A 14,782-nucleotide genomic window follows, 5' to 3' on the forward strand; every position below is an offset into this window, starting at 1 on the left:
ATACTCATTGTTCCGGATTGGCCAAGAAGGACTTGGTACCCGGAACTGCAAGAAATGCGCACAGAGGACCTATGGCCTCTGCCTCTCAGACAGGACCTGCTGCAACAAGGGCCCTGTCTGTTCCAAGACTTACCGCGGCTGCGTTTGACGGCATGGCGGTTGAACGCCGGATCCTAGCGGTAAAAGGCATTCCGGATGAAGTTATTCCTACGCTGATAAAGGCTAGGAAGGACGTGACAGCAAAGCATTATCACCGTATATGGCGAAAATATGTTGCTTGGTGTGAGGCCAGGAAGGCCCCTACAGAGGAATTCCAGCTGGATCGATTCCTGCACTTCCTACAGTCAGGAGTGTCTATGGGCCTAAAATTAGGGTCCATAAGGGTCCAGATTTCGGCCCTATCCATTTTCTTTCAAAAAGAACTGGCTTCACTGCCTGAGGTTCAGACGATTGTTAAGGGAGTGCTGCATATTCAGCCCCCTTTTGTGCCACCAGTGGCACCTTGGGATCTTAACGTTGTGTTGGATTTCCTGAAATCCCACTGGTTTGAGCCACTTAAAACCGTGGAACTAAAGTATCTCACGTGGAAAGTGGTCATGCTGTTGGCCTTAGCATCGGCTAGGCGTGTGTCAGAATTGGCGGCTTTGTCATGTAAAAGCCCCTATCTGATCTTCCATATGGACAGGGCAGAATTGCGGACTCGTCCCCAATTTCTCCCAAAGGTGGTATCATCGTTTCATTTGAACCAACCTATTGTGGTGCCTGCGGCTACTCAGGACTTGGAGGACTCCAAGATGCTGGACGTAGTCAGGGCTTTGAAAATATATGTTTCCAGAACGGCTGGAGTCAGGAAGACTGACTCGCTGTTTATCCTGCATGCACCCAACAAGCTGGGTGCTCCTGCTTCAAAGCAAACTATTGCTCGCTGGATCTGTAGCACGATTCAGCTGGCTCATTCTGCGGCTGGATTATCGCATCCAAACTCAGTAAAAGCCCATTCCACGAGGAAGGTGGGCTCTTCTTGGGCGGCTGCCCGAGGGGTCTCGGCTTTACAGCTTTGCCGAGCGGCTACTTGGTCGGGTTCAAACACCTTTGCAAAGTTCTACAAGTTTGATACCCTGGCTGAGGAGGACCTTGTGTTTGCTCATTCGGTGCTGCAGAGTCATCCGCACTCTCCCGCCCGTTTGGGAGCTTTGGTATAATCCCCATGGTCCTTACGGAGTTCCCAGCATCCACTAGGACGTCAGAGAAAATAAGAATTTACTCACCGGTAATTCTATTTCTCGTAGTCCGTAGTGGATGCTGGGCGCCCGTCCCAAGTGCGGACTTTCTGCAATACGTGTATATAGTTATTGCTTAAATAAGGGTTATGTTATGAGCTATCCGTTGAGTGAGGCTCAGTTGTTGTTCATACTGTTAACTGGGTAAGGTTATCACGAGTTGTACGGTGTGATTGGTGTGGCTGGTATGAGTCTTACCCTGGATTCCAAAAATCCTTTCCTTGTAATGTCAGCTCTTCCGGGCACAGTTTCCCTAACTGAGGTCTGGAGGAGGGGCATAGAGGGAGGAGCCAGTGCACACCAGATAGTACCTAATCTTTTCTTTAGAGTGCCCAGTCTCCTGCGGAGCCCGTCTATTCCCCATGGTCCTTACGGAGTTCCCAGCATCCACTAAGGACTACGAGAAATAGAATTACTGGTGAGTAAATTCTTATTTTGTCGTAATGCAGGACCTTGGGTTAAATGAAGTAAACCTGATTTTAATATGCAATTAATTCAGTAAGGTTACTGTTATATAGGAATAAGTATATTTTGGCAGTGGTGCTGCCTAGGTTCTCCCCCTTTTTCTTTCTCTATCTCTCTCATCAGCGGCAGCCTGACACCTGTAAGGTAAGTATGTTAGCCCTCCACTTCTACAACCCTGACTGTCCCTTCCCGAAGCCTGACTCTAAATGTCGTTGTCGTCCCCTGCAGCTTAACCATAACTGTCCCCAGTGGTGCCTAACCCCGCCCTCCCCGCAGCCTGAACCTTACCTTCCCCCCCTCACATCTCTGAATTAGGGGCCATATCCTGTAAGAGCCCTTATTTGATTTTTCATGCAGACAGGGTGGAACTTAGGACCCGTCCTTCTCTTTTGCCGAAAGTGGTGTCAGCTTTTCATGTGAATCAGCCTATAGTGGTTCCGGTGTTGTCTGACGCTTCCGTTGGTCCTGAATCCTTGGATGTGGTCAGGGCCCTGAAGATTTATATGAAAAGGGCGGCCCATCATCGGAAATCTGACTCGCTGTTTGTCCTTTATGATACCTCCAAGATTAGTCAGCCAGCTTCTAAGCAATCTATTGCTCATTGGCTCTGGTTGGCCATTCAACAGGCCTATGTTTCGGCGGCTCTGCCTTTGCCGACGTCTATTCAGGCCCACTCGATGAGGTCGGTCGGCTCTTCCTGGGCGGCTCCCTGGGGTGTATTGGCCCTACAGTTGTGCGAGCTGCGACTTGGTCTGGTTCGAACACGTTTGTTAAATTCTATAGATTCGATACCTTGGCCAAGGATGACCATCAGTTCGGTCAGGCGGTTTTACAGGGATCTCAGCACTCTCCCACCCATTTGTGAGCTTTGGGACTTCCCAATGGTACTAAAGTACAAGACCCCAGTATCCACTAGGACGTAAGAGAAAATAGGAATTTGATACCTACCAGTAATTCCTTTTCTCCTAGTCCGTAGTGGATAGTTACATAGTTAATGAGGTTGAAAAGAGGCAAAATACCCATCGGGTTCAACCTGTATTCTGTCTTAAGCCGAGTTCATTATAATGTCCCAATTGAAATAATGGCCCTCATTCCGAGTTGATCGGTCGCAAGGCGAATTTAGCAGAGTTACACACGCTTAGTCTACGCCTACTGGGAGTGTATCTTAGCATCTTAAAAGTGGGAACGAAGTTTACGCAATATTGCGAACAAAAAAAACTTAGCAGTTTTAGAGTAGCTCCAGACTTACTCTGCCTGTGCGATCAGTTCAGTGCTTGTCGTTCCTGGTTTGACGTCACAAACACTCCCAGCGTTCGCCCAGACACTCCCCCGTTTCTCCGGCCACTCCTGCGTTTTTTCCGGAAACGGTAGCGTTTTCAGCCACACGCCCATAAAACGCCGTGTTTCCGCCCAGTAACACCCATTTCCTGTCAATCACACTACGTTCGCCGGTGCGAACAAAAAGCCGTGAGTAAAAATCCTTTCTTCATAGCAGAATTACTTAGCGCAGTCGCAGTGCGAACATTGCGCATGCGCTCTAAGCTGATTTTCACTGCGATGCGAAAAAAAAGAACGAGCGACCGACTCGGAATGAGGGCCCATGTTTTATGTTTAGTTATCAACTGAAAGTCATGTTCCTCCCAGATTAAAAATGTCAATATTTTAAATGTTATAACCTTGGATATCTTTTTCAGTCAGAAATTTATCCAATCCGTTTTTAAATGCATATATAGGGGTATATGCAATTGCGGTCGAATTCCCAAAATTGTCGAATTTCGGGTCATTTTCGACCAAAAAAAAAATTTGCCTATGCAATTCAGTGCTTTCCGACCAAAAAACGGACTTTCAAAATTCGACTTTTTGAAATTCGAATTTTTGCAAATTCGACTTTTCTGCAATGATACAAGTGCTGCAATTCGACCAAAGCATATTCAATTCAAGTTTGGAAATTCGACAGCAGTGCTTTTAGCCTGCAAATTCGTCATTTTCAATCCGCCACACTTTGGAGGGTGAAAACAAATAAAAAAAATTTAAACATGTTTTTTTTTGTGTTTTTTTTTTGGGGAATAGCAGATCTATTTATATTAGAAGGGATTAGGTACTTTTTTTTTTTTTTTTTTGGAGGCACAAATATTATTTATATATTTTTTAAAATATTATTATTTTTTTTATTTTTTTTTATTGCTGGAACGGTAAAATCCTAAAAAAAAATGGCGTGGGGTCCCCCCTCCAAAGCATAACCAGCCTCGGGCTCTTCGAGCTGGTCCTGGTTCTAAAAATGCGGGGAAAAAATTGACAGGGGATCCCCCGTATTTTTAAAACCAGCACCGGGCTCTGCGCCTGGTGCTGGTGCCAAAAATACGGGGGACAAAAAGCGTAGGGGTCCCCCGTATTTTTAACACCAGCATCGGGCTCCACTAGCTGGACAGATAATGCCACAGCCGGGGGTCACTTTTATGCCGTGCCCTGCGGCCGTGGCATTAAATATCCAACTAGTCACCCCTGGCCGGGGTACCCTGGGGGAGTGGGGACCCCTTCAATCAAGGGGTCCCCCCCCCAGCCACCCAAGGGCCAGGGGTGAGGCCCGAGGCTGTCCCCCCCCCATCCAATGGGCTGCGGATGGGGGGGCTGATAGCCTTTTGTGATCATGAAAAGAATATTATTTTTTCCAGCAGTACTACAAGTCCCAGCAAGCCTCCCCCGCAAGCTGGTACTTGGAGAACCACAAGTACCAGCATGCGGGAGAAAAGCGGGCCCGCTGGTACCTGTAGTACTACTGGAAAAAAAATACCCAAATAAAAACAGGACACACACACCGTGAAAGTAAAACTTTATTTCATACGTCGACACACACATACTTACCTATGTTCACACGCCGACATCGGTCCTCTTCTCCATGTAGAATCCAGGGGTACCTGAAAATAAAAGATCAATATACTCACCTCAGCCATGGTCCAGAGATAAATCCACGTACTTGTAGAAAAAAACAAAACGCAAATACCCGACCAAACGGACTGAAAGGGGTCCCATGCTGACACATGAGACCCCTATCCCCGAATGCAGAGAGACCTGTCAGTGACAGCTGTCACAGAAAGGTCTCTATAGCCAATCAGGAAGCGCAACTTCGTTGCGCTCACCTGATTGGCTCTGCGCGTCTGAGCAGACAGCGCATCGCACAGCCCAGTCCATTATATTCAATGGTGGGAACTTAGCGGCTAGCGGTGAGGTCACCCACCGGTCAGCGGCTGACCGCGGGTTAACCCCACCGCTACCCGCAAAGTTCCCACCATTGAAAGTAATGGAGCGGCTTTGCGATGCGCTGTCACAGCACAGACAGCGCACAGCCAATCAGGTGAGCGCCACGGAAGTAGCGCTTTCTGATTGGCTGAAGGGACTTCAGTGACAGGAGTCACGTGATGTCCCGGGATTCGGGAGAAAGGGGTCTGATGTGAAAGCATGGGACCCCTTTCTTAGTCCGGTATGGATCGGTGTTCGTTTTTTTGTTTTGCCAAGTACGTGGATTATCTCTGGACCTGGATGTACCTCTGGACGCTGGAAGGTGAGTATAATTTTTTCACAGGTACCTCGGATCGTCGGAGACCGTGGCAGTCGGCGTGTCAACATAGGTAAGTATGTGTGTGTCGGTAGTGTGTAATAAAGTTTTACTATCAAGGTGTGTGTGTACTGTTTTTATTTGGGTATTTTTTTTCCAGTAGTACTACAGGTACCAGCGGGCCCGTTTTTCTACCGCATGCTGGTACTTGTGGTTCTCCAAGTACCAGCTTGCGGGGGAGGCTTGCTGGGACTTGTAGTACTACTGGAAAAAACAATATCTTTTTATTATCACAAAAGGCTATCAGCCCCCCCATCCGCAGCCCATTGGATGGGGGGGGACAGCCTCGGGCTTCACCCCTGGCCCTTGGGTGGCTGGGGGGGGACCCCTTGATTGTAGGGGTCCCCACTCCCCCAGGGTACCCCGGCCAGGGGTGACTAGTTGGATATTTAATGCCACGGCCGCAGGGCACGGCATAAAAGTGACCCCCGGCTGTGGCATTATCTGTCCAGCTAGTGGAGCCCGATGCTGGTGTTAAAAATACGGGGGACCCCTACTCTTTTTGTCCCCCGTATTTTTGGCACCAGCACCAGGCGCAGAGCCCGGTGCTGGTTTTAAAAATACGGGGGATCCTGCCCAATTTTTCCCCTGCATTTTTAGAACCAGGACCAGCTCGAAGAGCCCGAGGCTGGTTATGCTTTGGAGGGGGGACCCCACGCCATTTTTTTTTCCGGGTTTTTCCCGTTTTTTCCCGTTTTTTAAAATCGCGGCAAAATCCGCCAAATCGGCCGATTTTCGCCCGCGATTCTGGCGAATCCGTTTTTCATTGAATATGGTGAATTCCGGAAGCCACCTTCCGGAATTCACCTGTCGAATTAAGTCGAATTAAAAAACGGCGAAAAATTGCCGCGATTCGCCGTGAATTGCATATACCCCATAGTGTCCGCCATTACCACCTTCACTGGCAGGGAATTCCAGGTAATGCCCTAACAGTGAAGAACCATTTCCTACGTAGCGTATGGAATTTTGTCTCCTCAAGCCTCAGCAAGTGACCTCGCGTCTTATACAGAGTTCTTTTCATAAACAATTCCTCTGATAACGCTTTGTAATTTCCCTTTGTGTATTTGAAGATATTTACTTTGTCTCCTTTTAGACGCCTCTTTTCTAGTGTATACAGGGGGTAATTCCAAGTTGATCGCAGCAGGAATTTTGTTAGCAGTTGGGCAAAACCATGGCCCTCATTCCGAGTTGTTCGCTCGCAAGCTGCTTTTAGCAGCTTTACACACGCTAAGCCGCCGCCTCCTGGGAGTGAATCTTAGCATAGTAAAATTGCGAATGAAAGATTCTCTAAATTGCGATTACACACCTCTTAGCAGTTTCTGAGTAGCTTCAAACTTACTCGGCATCTGCGATCAGTTCAGTGCTGGTCGTTCCTGGTTTGACGTCACAAACACACCCAGCATTCGCCCGGACACTCCTCCGTTTCTCCAGCCACTCCCGCGTTTTTCCCAGAAACGGTAGCGTTTTTTCACACACTCCCATAAAACGGCCAGTTTCCGCCCAGAAACACCCACTTCCTGTCAATCACATTACGATCACCAGAACGAAGAAAAAACCGTGAGTAAAATTCCTAACTGCATAGCAAATTTACTTGGCGCAGTCGCACTGCGGACATTGCGCATGCGCACTAAGCGGAAAATCGCTGCGATGCGAAAAAAATTACCGAGCGAACAACTCGGAATGAGGGCCTATGTGCACTGCAGGGGAGGCAGATATAACATGTGCAGAAAGAGTTAGATTTGGGTGGGTTATTTTGTTTCTGTGCAGGGTAAATACTGGCTGCTTTATTTTTACACTGCAAATTAGATTGCAGATTGAACACACCACACCCAAATCTAACTCTCTCTGCACATGTTATATCTACCTCCCCTGCAGTGCACATGGTTTTGCCCAACTGCTAACAAAATTCCTGCTGCGATCAACTTGGAATTACCCCCATATTTTCAACCTAGTGAGCCTTTCCTCATATTCCAGTCCCTCTAGTCTTTTAATCAATTTAGTAGCACACCTTTGAATCTTTTCGAGTTCACAGTTATCTTTTTTTATAATGTGGTGCCCAAAATTGAACACAATATTCCAGGTGTGGACGTACCAATGATTTGTACAGCGGCAGGATTACACTTTCGTCCCTTGTCTCAATTCCCCGTTTTATGCACGCTAGCACCTTACTTGCCTTCTTTGCTGCATTTTGATATTGCGTACGGTTGTTTAGCCTATTATCAATGAGTACCCCCAAATCTTTTTCCAATACTGTTACCCCTAGATTTTCCCCATTTAAAATGTAGGTTGCAAGTTTGTTTTTGGTCCCGAAGTGCATAACTTTTTCTATATATAGGATACTGGGCGCCCACCTCAGTGCTTCGTTCCTGCTTACCTGTGTAAGTATTTGGTTGGACCGGCGTTGTGGTCCCGTTATGTTGTTGGGATAGCCGTGCTACCCGGGTTAGGTTGGTGTTGCTACTAGAGATGAGCGGGTTCGGTTCCTCGGAATCCGAACCCGCCCGAACTTCTTTTTTTTTACACGGGGCCGAGCGACTCGGATCTTCCCGCCTTGCTCGGTTAACCCGAGCGCGCCCGAACGTCATCATCCCGCTGTCGGATTCTCGCGAGGCTCGGATTCTATCGCGAGACTCGGATTCTATATAAGGAGCCGCGCGTCGCCGCCATTTTCACACGTGCATTGAGATTCATAGGGAGAGGACGTGGCTGGCGTCCTCTCCGTTTATAGAGAAGAGAGTGAGACTAGAGTAGAGAGAGACACAGTAGTAATTTTGGGGAGCATTAGGAGGAGTACTACTACTTGCTGAAGTGATAGATAGATAGATAGTGTGACTGTATAATGTATATCTGACTTGTGGGGGAGACACTGACAGTGGGGAGCAGTTAGAGTCTGAGAGCAGGACTCTGGAGTACATATAACGTACAGTGCACACTTTTGCTGCCAGAGTGCCACACTGCCATTGTGACCACACTGACCACCAGTATAATATATATTGTGATTGTCTGCTTAGGAGTACTACTTGCAAGTTGCTGATAGTGTGACCAGTGACCTGACCACCAGTTTAATAATCACCACCAGTTTAATATATATATATATATATATATATATAATTGTATATAATATATATATAATATTGTATACCACCTACCCGTTTTTTTTTTTTTTTCTTTCTTCTTCTTTATACATACTACTATAGTAGCTTACTGTAGCAGTCTGCGGTGCTGCTGAGCTGACAGTGTCCAGCAGGTCCGTCATCAGTCATTACATAATAAATATATATACCTGTCCGGCTGCAGTACTAGTGATATTATATATATATATATATTGATTTCATCTCATTATCATCCAGTCTATATTAGCAGCAGACACAGTACGGTAGTCCACGGCTGTAGCTACCTCTGTGTCGGCAGTCGCTCGTCCATCCATAATTGTATACCACCTACCCGTGGTTTTTTTTTTTTTCTTTCTTCTTTATACATACTACTATAGTAGCTTACTGTAGCAGTCTGCGGTGCTGCTGAGCTGACAGTGTCCAGCAGGTCCGTCATCAGTCATTACATAATAAATATATCTACCTGTCCGGCTGCAGTACTAGTGTGATATTATATATATTGATTTCATCTCATTATCATCCAGTCTATATTAGCAGCAGACACAGTACGGTAGTCCACGGCTGTAGCTACCTCTGTGTCGGCAGTCGCTCGTCCATCCATAATTGTATACCACCTACCCGTGGTTTTTTTTTTTTTCTTTCTTCTTTATACATACTACTATAGTAGCTTACTGTAGCAGTCTGCGGTGCTGCTGAGCTGACAGTGTCCAGCAGGTCCGTCATCAGTCATTACATAATAAATATATCTACCTGTCCGGCTGCAGTACTAGTGTGATATATATATATATATTGATTTCATCTCATTATCATCCAGTCTATATTAGCAGCAGACACAGTACGGTAGTCCACGGCTGTAGCTACCTCTGTGTCGGCAGTCGCTCGTCCATCCATAATTGTATACCACCTACCCGTGGTTTTTTTTTTCTTTCTTCTTTATACATACTACTATAGTAGCTTACTGTAGCAGTCTGCGGTGCTGCTGAGCTGACAGTGTCCAGCAGGTCCGTCATCAGTCATTACATAATAAATATATATACCTGTCCGGCTGCAGTACTAGTGATATATATATATTGTGACAAGAACACTGGGATAGTGTTTGAGGGCAGGTATATTTGTCCCAGGTTCTTGTCTTACATGTTTTAGAAAATGTTAACTTCTAGGAAAAATGCTTTTTGTTTTGTCTGAACCTTTTCAGTTTGCTGTAAAAGCTGGGTAAAGGCTCTGAGAGAGAGATAAGGCGAGTTCTAGACATTGGGCCCAGTTCGGGTCTTTGGCCTCACAGAGGGCTAATCAGGGTTTCAGCTGTGTAAGTGTGTTATAGTGCTGCTAACCTGATTAGTATGGGCAGACTGCCTGGGAAGGCTGAGGGATCTGTGTGTGAGAGACACGCTTTCTGATGCAAGTGAGCTATACAGTATGTACTGAAGAACTCTGTGTTTTGTTTAGTGACAGTTAGGAATATCTTATGTTTAGTTAGTGCCGGACAGGCAAGGTATTTTTATTTTGGGGTTTGTTTTATTTTCTGTTTCAATAAAACTGGCCGGGGTCAGTTGTACCAGAAACTGGACTTGTGTTGTTCCTCAGCTGCTGCGTGCTACCATATTCCCCAGGAAAAGGCGCCTTGCACCCCTACAGTGTTACAACTTATATATATTGATTTCATCTCATTATCATCCAGTCTATATTAGCAGCAGACACAGTACGGTAGTCCACGGCTGTAGCTACCTCTGTGTCGGCAGTCGCTCGTCCATCCATAAGTATACTAGTATCCATCCATCTCCATTGTTTACCTGAGGTGCCTTTTAGTTGTGCCTATTAAAATATGGAGAACAAAAATGTTGAGGTTCCAAAATTAGGGAAAGATCAAAATCCACTTCCACCTCGTGCTGAAGCTGCTGCCACTAGTCATGGCCGAGACGATGAAATGCCAGCAACGTCGTCTGCCAAGGCCGATGCCCAATGTCATAGTACAGAGCATGTAAAATCCAAAACGCCAAATATCAGTAAAAAAAGGACTCCAAAATCTAAAATAAAATTGTCGGAGGAGAAGCGTAAACTTGCCAATATGCCATTTACCACACGGAGTGGCAAGGAACGGCTGAGGCCCTGGCCTATGTTCATGGCTAGTGGTTCAGCTTCACATGAGGATGGAAGCACTCAGCCTCTCGCTAGAAAAATGAAAAGACTCAAGCTGGCAAAAGCACCGCAAAGAACTGTGCGTTCTTCGAAATCCCAAATCCACAAGGAGAGTCCAATTGTGTCGGTTGCGATGCCTGACCTTCCCAACACTGGACGTGAAGAGCATGCGCCTTCCACCATTTGCACGCCCCCTGCAAGTGCTGGAAGGAGCACCCGCAGTCCAGTTCCTGATAGTCAGATTGAAGATGTCAGTGTTGAAGTACACCAGGATGAGGAGGATATGGGTGCTGCTGGCGCTGGGGAGGAAATTGACAAGGAGGATTCTGATGGTGAGGTGGTTTGTTTAAGTCAGGCACCCGGGGAGACACCTGTTGTCCGTGGGAGGAATATGGCCGTTGACATGCCTGGTGAAAATACCAAAAAAATCAGCTCTTCGGTGTGGAAGTATTTCAACAGAAATGCGGACAACATTTGTCAAGCCGTGTGTTGCCTTTGTCAAGCTGTAATAAGTAGGGGTAAGGACGTTAACCACCTCGGAACATCCTCCCTTATACGTCACCTGCAGCGAATTCATAATAAGTCAGTGACAAGTTCAAAAACTTTGGGCGACAGCGGAAGCAGTCCACTGACCAGTAAATCCCTTCCTCTTGTAACCAAGCTCACGCAAACCACCCCATCAACTCCCTCAGTGTCAATTTCCTCCTTCCCCAGGAATGCCAATAGTCCTGCAGGCCATGTCACTGGCAATTCTGACGATTCCTCTCCTGCCTGGGATTCCTCCGATGCATCCTTGCGTGTAACGCCTACTGCTGCTGGCGCTGCTGTTGTTGCTGCTGGGAGTCGATGGTCATCCCAGAGGGGAAATCGTAAGACCACTTTTACTACTTCCACCAAGCAATTGACTGTCCAACAGTCCTTTGCGAGGAAGATGAAATATCACAGCAGTCATCCTGCTGCAAAGCGGATAACTGAGGCCTTGGCATCCTGGGTGGTGAGAAACGTGGTTCCGGTATCCATCATTACTGCAGAGCCAACTAGAGACTTGTTGGAGGTACTGTGTCCCCGGTACCAAATACCATCTAGGTTCCATTTCTCTAGGCAGGCGATACCGAAAATGTACACAGACCTCAGAAAAAGAGTCACCAGTGTCCTAAAAAATGCAGCTGTACCCAATGTCCACTTAACCACGGACATGTGGACAAGTGGAGCAGGGCAGGGTCAGGACTATATGACTGTGACAGCCCACTGGGTAGATGTATGGACTCCCGCCGCAAGAACAGCAGCGGCGGCACCAGTAGCAGCATCTCGCAAACGCCAACTCTTTCCTAGGCAGGCTACGCTTTGTATCACCGGTTTCCAGAATACGCACACAGCTGAAAACCTCTTACGGCAACTGAGGAAGATCATCGCGGAATGGCTTACCCCAATTGGACTCTCCTGTGGATTTGTGGCATCGGACAACGCCAGCAATATTGTGTGTGCATTAAATCTGGGCAAATTCCAGCACGTCCCATGTTTTGCACATACCTTGAATTTGGTGGTGCAGAATTTTTAAAAAAACGACAGGGGCGTGCAAGAGATGCTGTCGGTGGCCAGAAGAATTGCGGGACACTTTCTGCGTACAGGCACCACGTACAGAAGACTGGAGCAACACCAAAAACGCCTGAACCTGCCCTGCCATCATCTGAAGCAAGAAGTGGTAACGAGGTGGAATTCAACCCTATATATGCTTCAGAGGTTGGAGGAGCAGCAAAAGGCCATTCAAGCCTATACAATTCAGCACGATATAGGAGGTGGAATGCACCTGTCTCAAGCGCAGTGGAGAATGATTTCAACGTTGTGCAAGGTTCTGCTGCCCTTTGAACTTGCCACACGTGAAGTCAGTTCAGACACTGCCAGCCTGAGTCAGGTCATTCCCCTCATCAGGCTTTTGCAGAAGAAGCTGGAGACATTGAAGGAGGAGCTAACACGGAGCGATTCCGCTAGGCATGTGGGACTTGTGGATGGAGCCCTTAATTCGCTTAACAAGGATTCACGGGTGGTCAATCTGTTGAAATCAGAGCCCTACATTTTGGCCACCGTGCTCGATCCTAGATTTAAAACCTACCTTGGATCTCTCTTTCCGGCAGACACAAGTCTGCTGGGGTTCAAAGACCTGCTGGTGAGAAAATTGTCAAGTCAAGCGGAACGCGACCTGTCAACATCTCCTCCTTCACATTCTCCCGCAACTGGGGGTGCGAGGAAAAGGCTCAGAATTCCGAGCCCACCCGCTGGCGGTGATGCAGGGCAGTCTGGAGCGACTGCTGATGCTGACATCTGGTCCGGACTGAAGGACCTGTCAACGATTACGGACATGTCGTCTACTGTCACTGCATATGATTCTCTCCCCATTGAAAGAATGGTGGAGGATTATATGAGTGACCGCATCCAAGTAGGCACGTCACACAGTCCGTACTTATACTGGCAGGAAAAAGAGGCAATTTGGAGGCCCTTGCACAAACTGGATTTATTCTACCTAAGTTGCCCTCCCACAAGTGTGTACTCCGAAAGAGTGTTTAGTGCCGCCGCTCACCTTGTCAGCAATCGGCGTACGAGGTTACTTCCAGAAAATGTGGAGAAGATGATGTTCATTAAAATGAATTATAATCAATTCCTCCGTGGAGACATTGACCAGCAGCAATTGCCTCCACAAAGTACACAGGGAGCTGAGATGGTGGATTCCAGTGGGGACGAATTGATAATCTGTGAGGAGGGGGATGTACACGGTGATATGTCGGAGGATGATGATGAGGTGGACATCTTGCCTCTGTAGAGCCAGTTTGTGCAAGGAGAGATTAATTGCTTCTTTTTTGGTGGGGGTCCAAACCAACCCGTCATTTCAGTCACAGTCGTGTGGCAGACCCTGTCACTGAAATGATGGGTTGGTTAAAGCGTGCATGTCCTGTTTATACAACATAAGGGTGGGTGGGAGGGCCCAAGGACAATTCCATCTTGCACCTCTTTTTTCTTTAATTTTTCTTTGCGTCATGTGCTGTTTGGGGAGTGTTTTTTGGAAGGGCCATCCTGCGTGACACTGCAGTGCCACTCCTAGATGGGCCAGGTGTTTGTGTCGGCCACTAGGGTCGCTTATCTTACTCACACAGCTACCTCATTGCGCCTCTTTTTTTCTTTGCGTCATGTGCTGTTTGGGGAGTGTTTTTTGGAAGGGCCATCCTGCGTGACACTGCAGTGCCACTCCTAGATGGGCCCGGTGTTTGTGTCGGCCACTAGGGTCGCTTATCTTACTAACACAGCTACCTCATTGCGCCTCTTTTTTTCTTTGCGTCATGTGCTGTTTGGGGAGTGTTTTTTGGAAGGGCCATCCTGCGTGACACTGCAGTGCCACTCCTAGATGGGCCAGGTGTTTGTGTCGGCCACTAGGGTCGCTTATCTTACTCACACAGCTACCTCATTGCGCCTCTTTTTTTCTTTGCGTCATGTGCTGTTTGGGGAGTGTTTTTTGGAAGGGCCATCCTGCGTGACACTGCAGTGCCACTCCTAGATGGGCCAGGTGTTTGTGTCGGCCACTAGGGTCGCTTATCTTACTCACACAGCTACCTCATTGCGCCTCTTTTTTTCTTTGCGTCATGTGCTGTTTGGGGAGTGTTTTTTGGAAGGGCCATCCTGCGTGACACTGCAGTGCCACTCCTAGATGGGCCCGGTGTTTGTGTCGGCCACTAGGGTCGCTTATCTTACTCACACAGCTACCTCATTGCGCCTCTTTTTTTCTTTGCGTCATGTGCTGTTTGGGGAGTGTTTTTTGGAAGGGCCATCCTGCGTGACACTGCAGTGCCACTCCTAGATGGGCCCGGTGTTTGTGTCGGCCACTAGGGTCGCTTATCTTACTCACACAGCTACCTCATTGCGCCTCTTTTTTTCTTTGCGTCATGTGCTGTTTGGGGAGTGTTTTTTGGAAGGGCCATCCTGCGTGACACTGCAGTGCCACTCCTAGATGGGCCAGGTGTTTGTGTCGGCCACTAGGGTCGCTTAGCTTACTCACACAGCTACCTCATTGCGCCTCTTTTTTTCTTTGCGTCATGTGCTGTTTGGGGAGTGTTTTTTGGAAGGGCCATCCTGCGTGACACTGCAGTGCCACTCCTAGATGGGCCCGGTGTTTGTGTCGGCCACTAGGG

This window comes from Pseudophryne corroboree, chromosome 4 (genome assembly GCF_028390025.1).
Source record: "Pseudophryne corroboree isolate aPseCor3 chromosome 4, aPseCor3.hap2, whole genome shotgun sequence".
In the NCBI taxonomy this organism is placed as follows: Eukaryota; Metazoa; Chordata; class Amphibia; order Anura; family Myobatrachidae; genus Pseudophryne; species Pseudophryne corroboree.